Source organism: Leucoraja erinacea, chromosome 25 (assembly GCF_028641065.1).
Source record: "Leucoraja erinacea ecotype New England chromosome 25, Leri_hhj_1, whole genome shotgun sequence".
NCBI classification, from domain to species: Eukaryota; Metazoa; Chordata; class Chondrichthyes; order Rajiformes; family Rajidae; genus Leucoraja; species Leucoraja erinaceus.
Genome location: NC_073401.1, coordinates 17,384,288 through 17,394,458, shown reverse-complemented (window position 1 = coordinate 17,394,458; position 10,171 = coordinate 17,384,288). Strand labels below are relative to the sequence as shown.

The 10,171-nt window shown below is 43.8% G+C and overlaps 1 long non-coding RNA gene across 1 annotated transcript; it reads left to right on the top strand.

The window, feature by feature from the left end:
• Positions 1-1,048: 1,048 nt before the first annotated feature.
• LOC129709463 (uncharacterized) lies at positions 1,049-9,971 on the top strand. The gene is made up of 3 exons (XR_008725510.1): positions 1,049-1,185; positions 4,989-5,242; positions 7,507-9,971. It is a non-coding gene; the product is annotated as an uncharacterized LOC129709463 (long non-coding RNA).
• Positions 9,972-10,171: the final 200 nt, after the last annotated feature.

The window sequence follows — 10,171 nt, the reverse complement described above, 5'->3', positions numbered from 1 at the left end:
AACTGACTGATGCCACTGTTATGGTTATCATATTATCCCGCTATGCTTATTAATTTGTTGTATCAATGATTATTGTATATTTATCTGTGTGTTATTGCATTTACGGAACTGATGAGCTGCAACAGTGAGAATGTAATTGTTCCATTGTGGGTACATATGGAAATTAAACACTCTTGACTTGGCAATAGAGAGTCAAGCAGGGTCTGAGAAGGGCCATCACCCATGCATTTTCTCTGGAGATGCCGCCTGCCCCGCCAGCATTTTGTGTTTACCTTCGGTGTAAACCAGCATCTGCAGTTCTTTCCTACGCAATATGATTCACACCCTGTGATATCAAGAAATCTTGAAGAAATACGATTCCTCCTAACAGACAAAGTAGTCCAATTCCAAAGGATTTGGTCTCCATTTGTCGACTTCTTAGAAGCATTTGGTGCAATAAAAACGTAAAAACGATCCGTTTCAGGACTGGGTGAAAAAAATCCGTTTCAGGACTCGCCCCCCTCCATTGAGTCTGTCCAAAGCAAGCGCTGTCTGCGGAGGGCGCTCAGCATCACCAAGGACTGCTCTCACCCCAACCATGGACTGTTTACCCTCCTACCATCCGGGGGGCGCTACAGGTCTCTCCGTTGCCGAACCAGCAGGTCGAGGAACAGCTTCTTTCCGGCGGCTGTCACTCTACTAAACAACGTACCTCGGTGACTGCCAATCACCACCCCCCCCCCCCCCCCCGGACCCTTATTATTATTTATTCAAATCGTTGCTATGTCGCTCTTCCAGGGAGATGCTAAATGCATTTCGTTGTCTCTGTACTGTACACTGACAATGACAATTAAAATTGAATCTGAATCTGAATCTGAATCTGAATCTGAATGGTGGTAAGAATAACACATAGCTATCTCTCCTTTATTCTTCTGCTTTCTACCTCAGCTTCTTTTCTCTTCATTTTCTTTCTTTTCTCATTTTCCTTTTCTCACTTTCTGAAAAAATATAATTAAATTTTTTTTTTTTTTTTTAAGTTTAAAAAATTAATTAAAAAAAAGAAATGTTGAAGAGTACAAAGCTGTGCTTATTGGAGGTCGACCATCCTTGGCCCAGAACATTGCGGGAACTCCTCAGCTTGGCGTTCTAGATCCTACCATCTTCAGCCATGTCCTCAATGATCTTCCTGCCATTGTCAATTCAAAAGTAGGTATTGCTCTTTGCTGAGTGCAATATTTTCATTTCCGTTTACTATTCCTCATTGTGCCCGTGCTTGCATGCAATTTGTGTTCATGTCTCAATAAATACGAGTGTTTGAATTTGGATTTTTGATCATTTTTGATCATTTTGATAATGACCTTGGTTCAAATCGTGGACTCCTGCCCTGAAGATATATTTGATCAGAGCGTTGTCTTCCAGCGCGGTTGGAAAATTCCGCATCATTAAATGCAAGGGAGCAAAGAACGTTGCAGCCACTTTCATGGCGGGTGATAATCCATCCAATTGGCAAGATGATCTTGGCAATGGAACATCATTCCCTTCTGTCGGTGCTCTTTCTGGACAGCCCCAGGCACGTTGCAATGAACCTTCTGTCCAATATTTGACGATCAAACATGCTGTAGTCTCAAAGAACAGCTTGTTTTGTGATGATAACAGGAGATCCTTTCGCATCTGCTCGCTTACACTGCCTCCTTCCTCTTACAAGGATTGGTATCAAGCTTTATCCGAGCACCCTGAAAATCGGATTGTGATTGTGTGTAAAACCTTTTGCGTCTCACGCAGTAACTGCTGCAGTTTTATTTTAGATTTCTAGCACTTGTATTTTTCACATATAGACTCTGCCAAATAAGTAGTGTACTCTTATATATAATTCAGTCTTCTTCTTATTTTGGTCCGTCTCATCTGTTCTGTGTCACACAAGGCCCAGTTGAAGCACTTGACTAAGCAGGGACAAGTTTCTTCAGGACTTCTGCTAGATGTATATCCGCAGAAAGAAGTAGACACACTGAGCACTGAATCAGACAATGATAATGTGAATCAAAATGATTTTAAAAAAGGAATTGTGGCTCCAACGTTCAGAGGCAATGGCAAATGAATTTAACGGTGAAAGTTACAATTAGATTAGTATGGGTGTCAGGGGTTATGGGGAGAAGGCAAGAGAATGGGTTTAGGGGGGGGAGATAGATCAGCCATGACACTAAGGGCAAATCACAGAGGGCAAATAACCTACAAACCTTCATGTCATTGGAATGTGGGAGCAAACTGGAGCACCCGGAGAAAACCCATGCAGTCACAGGGAGAACGTGCAAACTCGACACAGGCAGCACCTGAGGTCGGGATTGAACCTGGGTCTCTGGAGCTGTGAGGCAGCAGCTCTACCACTGATCCTGATGCCTTTTTTCACTCCAAAATCTGAAAATTTGAAACTTTTCTTGTTCAGACAGATTTTGTTAGATGAGAGTATTGGTGATATTCAGGAGAGACAAGGAAATGGAGTTGGCTGCAGGGTAACCCTGATCTATTTGGATGGTGGAACAGACACAATGGCCGTGATCCTAATAATCCAACCTGCCCCTTCCTTTATGTCTGATTTCAACATTAATGATACGTTTATTTGTTTTTCCAACATAACATGTAATGGTGACAGTCTCTCATCCTTTCCCTGTGAAAAAAAATTCCACCCAAGAAATAAATCTTAATTTTGAATAATTTTACAATAAATTGCATCTAATCCTGCCTGCCGTTTCTTTATTCTGCTAAATCATTTCCATCTCATTATATTTTAAGGTGAAAGGGAAAAGAATTAATAGGAATCTGTGGGGTAACATTTTCACACAAAGGGTGGTGGAACAAGCTGAGGCAACATTTAAGAAACATTTAGACAGGTACATGGATAGGACATGTTTGGAGGGATATGGACCAAACACGGGCAGGTGGGACTAGTGTAGCTGGGACAAGTAGGCCGGTGTGGGATGAAGGGCCTGTTTCCACACTGTATCACTCTATTACTCCATATCCCTGTAACTCCATGTTTCACTGAATCCCACATTATAAAAGCCAGTTCCCATAAACCCAAGTGAGCTGAACGCCAGTCTGCTTGAACTCTCCCTATAGAACAATCTCCCTACCCCAGGAATCGATTAGTGAGCATTCATTGCATTACCTCTGTCACATGTATATGTCGTTCCTTAGTTAGAGACCAAACCTGCCCACCACATTCCAGGAGTTTACTCACTGGTCCGATATATTTACAGTCAGATATCTTTATAACTCAGAGTGTGAAGAAGGGACCCAACCCAAAACAGCATCTAACAGCAGTCTGAAGAAGGGTTTTGGCCCGAAACGTTGCCTATTTCCTTCGCTCCATAGATGCTGCTGCACTGGCTGAGTTTCTCCATCAATTTTGTATACCTTCGATTTTCCAGCATCTGCAGTTCCTTCTTAAACAACAGCATCTGTCCATTTCCCTCTGTGTACCACTTCTTACAGTGGCTCAGCGGTAGAGTTGCTGCCTCACAGCACCAGGTGCTGCCTGTGCGGAGTTTTACGCTCTCTCCATGGCCACGTGGGTTTTCTCCAGATGCTCCCCCCTCATTCTAAAGATGTTCAGGTTTGTAGGTTAACTGGCTTTGGTAGAATTGTAAACTGTCCCTAGTGTGTAGGATAGTGTCAGTGTACGGTGTGATGTCTGGTCGGCGCGGGCCTGGTGGACTGAAGGGCCTGTTTCTGCACTGTATCTATAAAATCTAAAGTCCATAAGAGCTGCCTGTTCTGCTGAGTTCCACCAGCACTTTGATTTTTTGTTCAAGATCCCAAGATGTGTGGTCTCTTGCTTCTCCAAGATGTCTTTATTCTTGCACTAGACTAGATCCTCTTACATAAAGGCCAATATTTCAGATACACCCCCTGTAAATACAACTCAAACACACAAACCCGTGAATTTGTCAAAGACTCTTTGAGAACGTATTTCAAAGTCACTCCTTGTGACCAATTTCAAACAAACTGTGTAAACACACTTCAAACAAAAACCCTACAAAAAGAACTTCAAACACGTTCCCTGTAAACACAATTCCAAAATATCTTGTGTAAAACACATCAAAAACACACTCTGTAAATACACTCCAATATCCAATTCAAACACATCTCTTAGGAGAGCATTTCAAAAATGTTTATCGTCACCCATTTCAATCACACCCCAAAAACATGGAACAGTACAGCACTGGACAAGGCCCTTCGGCCCACAATGTCAGTGCCAAACATGATACCAAATTCAACTCAGCCTCCAACACTTCAGAGAAGACCTCCACGCCCGTCCAACCTCTCCTTATACGATCAAACCTTTTTGGCACCATCTCCAAAGCCTTCACATCCTTTCTGTAATCAGGGGACTAGAACTGCGCCTGATATTCCAAATGCGACCTCACTAATGTTTCATGCAGCTGCAATTTCTGTGAAATCATTCTAAAACCACTCAGTATTAACTCATTTCAAATGCACTCCTTTTTCAACATTTAAAACATTACTTGTAAGCACATTCCAAGCCAGCCCCTTTAATAGGCATCCAAACTGCAGGAAATACTCAGCAGGTCAGGCAGCAGCTCTGGACAGAGAAAGCAAGTTCATGTTTCACAGAACATAAAAAAAGTACAGCACGGGTACAGGCCCTTTGGCCCACAACGCCTGTGTGGAACTTAAACTCATTGTATCTGATTCATATCCCTCCTATTCCTACATTTCTGGTCTGAGAACCTGTGCTGGAACTGGGAAAGGGAGAAAATACTCCTTCTAGCATTTCACACATTCTCACTGTAAACACATTTCAATCATGCTATTTGTTCTACCTTTGAAACACTCTCTCGGTAACACATTTCAACAGCCAATACGTGATGTTCCTCTCATAGATTCTTAGTGATTACAAGAACATAAGAAATAGAAGCAGGAGTTGCTTGATCTCCGCTCCTTTCATTCAGATTGTGACTAATCTTCACTTCGTTCCCCTTTCAATCCAGAACTGAACCCTTCGAGAAACTCGGCGGCACACAGTGGTGCAAGCAAGTTAAGCTGCTGCCTCCCAGCACTAAGTCCAATGCTGAACCCCAGTGCTATCTATGTGGAGTCTGCCTGTGAACACATAGGTTTCCTCTGGATCCTCCAATTTTCTACCCACATTCAAAAGATGTATAGACCAGCAGGTCTATTGGCCACTGTAAGTTGTCCCTGGTGCATAGGTGAGTGGCGGAGCCTATGGAGAGTTCATGAGAAGGTAAGGAGAATAAAGTAGGATTAGTGTAAGTGTGTGCTTGCTGTTCAGTGTGAAAAAAGGGGATTGTTTTTCAATGCTTTACGGAATATGCTTTAACTCCAGTACAAATAACGCTCAAATCTTTGAAGATTTCAGCAACAATGTTCAGAAGCTTAGAGATGCAAGTTAAACACCTTTTACAGGTACAGAGAAGATTCACCAGGATATTGCCTGGACTAGAGGGCCTGGGCTATAGGGAGACATTGAGCAGGCTAGGAATTCATTCCTTGGAGTGCAGGAGGCTGGGGAGTGATCTTATAGGGGGGTTAGATAAGGTAAATAGATAGTCTTTTACTTAGAGTAGGGGAATCAAGAACCAGAGGACATAGGTTTAAGGTGAAGGGAGAAAGATTTACTGGTAACCTGAGTGGCAATTATTTCACACAGGACCCTTTAAGGTAGATGCACGGAACAAGCTCAGAGGAGGTAGTTGAGTCAGGGACTCATTTAAAAAGCATTTGGACAGGTACATGGACAGGATAGGTTTAGAAAGATATGAGCCAAATGCAGGCAGGTGGGATTAGTGTAGATGGGGCATGTTGGTCAGCATGGGCAAGTTGGGCCTATTTCCACATTGTATGACCCGATGACTCCACTCATCCATTGTTCGTTTGGACAAACAAGCATTGATTTATTCCAGTGGGTGTTGCTGCCATTTAGTCACTTGTCACTTTGGGATTTGGGATTGGGATCTTCTGCCGGGAATGTCGGTGTGTGGGGTGGTGCTGACCGAAACCCACCATTGTCATGTCACTGACCACAGAACTAGTTACAAAACGGATGCGGGCTCCAACTTGCTTGGTACTCGGAGGACTTGCCTTGAAGGTTAACAGCAAGTCTGCTGTGTGTTGGGCGGTGTGAGATGTGTTGACACAAACTCCAGGAAGCCCCACCACTGCATCAAGTTTCCCTCCATTGTTGAAGTCCACTTCTGCAAGGCGGAGCAGATTTGTAATGTGGCCTGATACAACGACGTTTGCTTAATATTATGGAATCACTCAATGCTGGAAGATAACAGGCTGCAGTTTGTTGGGATTAAAAGGCTGTTTCTTCCTTATTTACCTGGAGTTTATTATTTGCATTGGGTGTCACCGTATGTTTGGACCAGTATTGACTCCACTGTGAGTGCTCTTGTCCAGATAACCTTGTCTGCAGTAATCGCACAGCAGATTACTGCAACTGTTTTGTAATCGTAGTTTACTTTGGCAACAGAGCGTGCCTCACATTCCAGTACTCCAGCTCTGTTTCCTTCTTCTAGGTGGGCAACATTTAAGTAAATAGAGATGTTTGAGCTCACAGAACTGAGCTGTTTGAAATTGCTCAACTCAATCAGGCTTGAGAATTACATCACCAGCTCCCTTAAAGGGTCCTTGGTCTCGTCCTCAAATGTCATAAAAACGTCAGAATCCCGTTCTGCTTTTAACCCTTTTAAAATCAGAATGAAAACTTGCAGGAACAAAACCCAACTTGTGAAAAATGGCGTAAAAACAAAGATCTACAGATGCTGGTTTATACCAAAGATAGACACAGAGTGCTAGAGTAACTCAGCGGGTCAGGCAGCCTCTCTGGAGAAAAAGGATGGGTGATGTTTCGGGTTGGGTCCCTTCTTCGGACTGGTCCCGACCCATAAGTCTCACCCATCCTTTTTCTCCAGAGATGCTGCCTGACCCATTGAGTTACCCCAACACTAGGTGTCTATCTTTTGTGAAAGACTGGGCTCCCCTAGATTCCATCTTCTAACCAGCCTCAATAATACTGATCAAACAAGGTTGAACATCCATACATTATTGAAGGCCTTGTAACAATGCCAGCTCAGGGAAAGATCTGGCTTCATCAGTCAAACCATTAACCACAGCTGTATTGTGTATTATAGGAAGCAAGGGTTCCCATTCAGTCTGGTCAAGGAATGGTGCTGGAGTGGAACTGCATTGTACATCATTATTTTTTTGCATACCTTTCATTCATTTGTTCTATATCTCTCTATATCACCGTCTATATCTCTCGTTTCCTTTTCCCTTGACTCTCAGTCTGAAGAAGATTCTCGACCCGACACGCCACCTATTCCTTTTCTCCAGGGATGCTGCCTGACCCGCTGAGTTGTTGTGCCTATCTTCAGTTTAAACCAGCATCTGCAGTTCCTTCCTATGCTGTAAGGAGAAAGGTGTGAGCAATCCTTCATGAATCTGGTGTGAGAAGTGTTCGTGACAATGTACTTTCTGTTTCAGAGAAGTCAAATCGGGAAGAAACACGTCCTGGAAGAGCAGCACAGTGGTGCAGCAGTAGAGTTGGTGCCTTACAACACTAGAGTCCCAAGTTCGATCCTGACTGCGGGTGCTGTCTGTACGGAATTTGACGTTCTCCCCATGACCACGTGGGCTTTCTCTGGGTGCTCTGGTTTCCTTCCACACTCCAAAGACGTACAGGTTTGTAGATGAATTGACTTCTGTAAATTGTCCCTAGCGTGTAGGATAAAGCTAGTGTGTGGGGTGATCACTGGTCCGCACGGACTCGGCGGGCCGAAGGGCCTGCTTCCACTCAGTATCTCTAAAGAAAAGTAGAAGGTCACCCATTCCAGCTATCCAAAGATGCTGCCTGAGTCACTCCAGCGTTTTGTATCTATCCTCGGTGTAAACCAGCATCTGAAGTTCTATCCAGCACATTTTGTGCTGCCTGACCCGCTGAGTTGCCCCAGCACTTTGTGTCTATCTTTGGTATAAACTAGCATCTGCGGTTTTTGATTTCTGAACTTATCCACTCCTCAGTTTAAATCTGAGCTCAAGCACTTTCGAACAACGGTCCCACGACAATTATCAGAGATTCCAAACTCTGTCCACCTTTTATTTTCGCGTCCTTGCCCAGGGACTCTGAGGACCAGCAGGAACAACATTATCCCAGCCCCTGCTGGAGATTCGCTCAAAGATGATTGACATGTCTGCGGGACTCAGTCACTCTGACCAAAACAAAAATAACCACTGATTTTTGTTTTGTTCAAATATTTATAAATTATTTGTATCCAGCATGCGGGAAGCGTTGATTATCCATGCCTTCACGAGTCACTTCACTCTGGGTGCGTTGGTGTGTGAGTGGATGGCTCACAGTCAAGGTACAGCAAGGAATCCAACACCTAGTTTGTGATTGTGAGTCCCAATTATCCAGTGCCACAGCCTGAGGAAATGATGGGATTATTCCATGATGGCAAAGACACCTTACCAGCGGCTAAGTCCTGACCTGCAACTCAAATATTGGTTAATGGTGTAGCATCGACTAATTGTCACTTGGAGACATCTCGGAATTGCCAGCTACTGAAAACAGCAATAACTCAAGTAACCCTTACCGTGCTGAATAAACAGTCGCTCCCTCCGGTTACAAAGCAGTCGGGCTGCGCAGTTGGACCTCACCCCACCCCTCTTTTTGCCCACCTTCCAAATCCACTCTCCCCTGCCACTCCCCCGCCATTGAAGAGATCTACAGGAGGTACTGCCTCAAAAAGGGAGCCAATATCATCAAAGACCCACACCACCCTGGCCATGCTCTCATCTCGCTGTTATCATCGGGAGGAAGGTATAAGAGCCTGAAAACCTTAATCCTCCCGGTTCAAAAATAGTTTCTTCCCAACTATCAGGCTCTTGAACACTGCACAACACAAACTAAACTATGAATTATGGGCAGTCTTTGGTTGCACGAAGAACTTCAGGCTTTTTTGCATTAGTATTGGGATTATTAATTTATTGATATTTTTTATTTACTATGATGTGTATGAGTGCTATGTTTACAGATCCGTTAATTGTTTTGTTTTCAGTACATATAACAAGATGATGCCTGTCCTGCTGAGTTACTCCAGCATTTTGTGTCTAACCAGCATCTGCAGTTCCTTCCTGCATGTGACAATTAAGGTCTTAAGGACATAAGGAATAGGAGCAGTATTAGGCCATTTGGCCCATCAAGTCTACTCCACCATTCAATCATGGCTGAACTATCTCTCCCTCCGAGACCCATTCTCCTCATAACCTTAAACACACTTGACGTAACTCTTGAAACCTGATCTCTATCTTTACTCTAAACTGTATCTCCCTTGTCCTCCTGCCGTCTCTGTGTGGTCAACTGAACCTGTTCATTCCAGTTCACCTCGCCATTCCTGAGCTTCAACTACCTTCACCCTCACCAATGCAGTCATAGACAACATCTCCAGTATGGTTCCCGTTCACTTCAATAGATCTGGTGTCACCCACAGATCAATCCATGGCCCGCCCTCACTTCCTGCTGCCTACCCAATGACATCCCACAAGGTCCTATCTCATCTTCCACCGCAGGATGCAGCTGCCCCGTCTGCCACTTCTTGCTACTGATGCACGTGTAAAGCATTCAGCCCTGAACGAGTGTAATTAAGCTTGTTAACAACCGTCAGCTTCCAACAGAAACTGTAGATGTTTGTCACAGGTTTAGGCTTAAGGTTATTATTGCCACGTTTACCGAGGTACAGAGAAAAGCTTTGTTCTGCATGCGATGCAAACAGATCAGACAATACTGTGCATAGATACAATGCATAGTGTTTGTGCACTTCAAGTATAATAGGTGGACCAAAGGCTAGCACAAGTACAAGCAAAGACTTGTAAAAGTACATACAAAGTACCAGTACAAGTACAAGCGATGGTAGGTAAAGGTCTTGCCAAGTACTAGTACCAGGTCATAAGGTTATAAGGAATAGGAGTAGAATTAGGCCATTTGGCCCATCAAGTCTACTCCGCAATTCAATCATTCCTGTTCTTTCTCTGCCTTGTCCCCATAAACTCTGATACCTGTACTAATCAAGAATCTATCTATCTCTGACTTGGCCTCCACGACCTTCTGTGGCAAAGAATTCCACAGATTCACCACCCTCTGACTAAATAA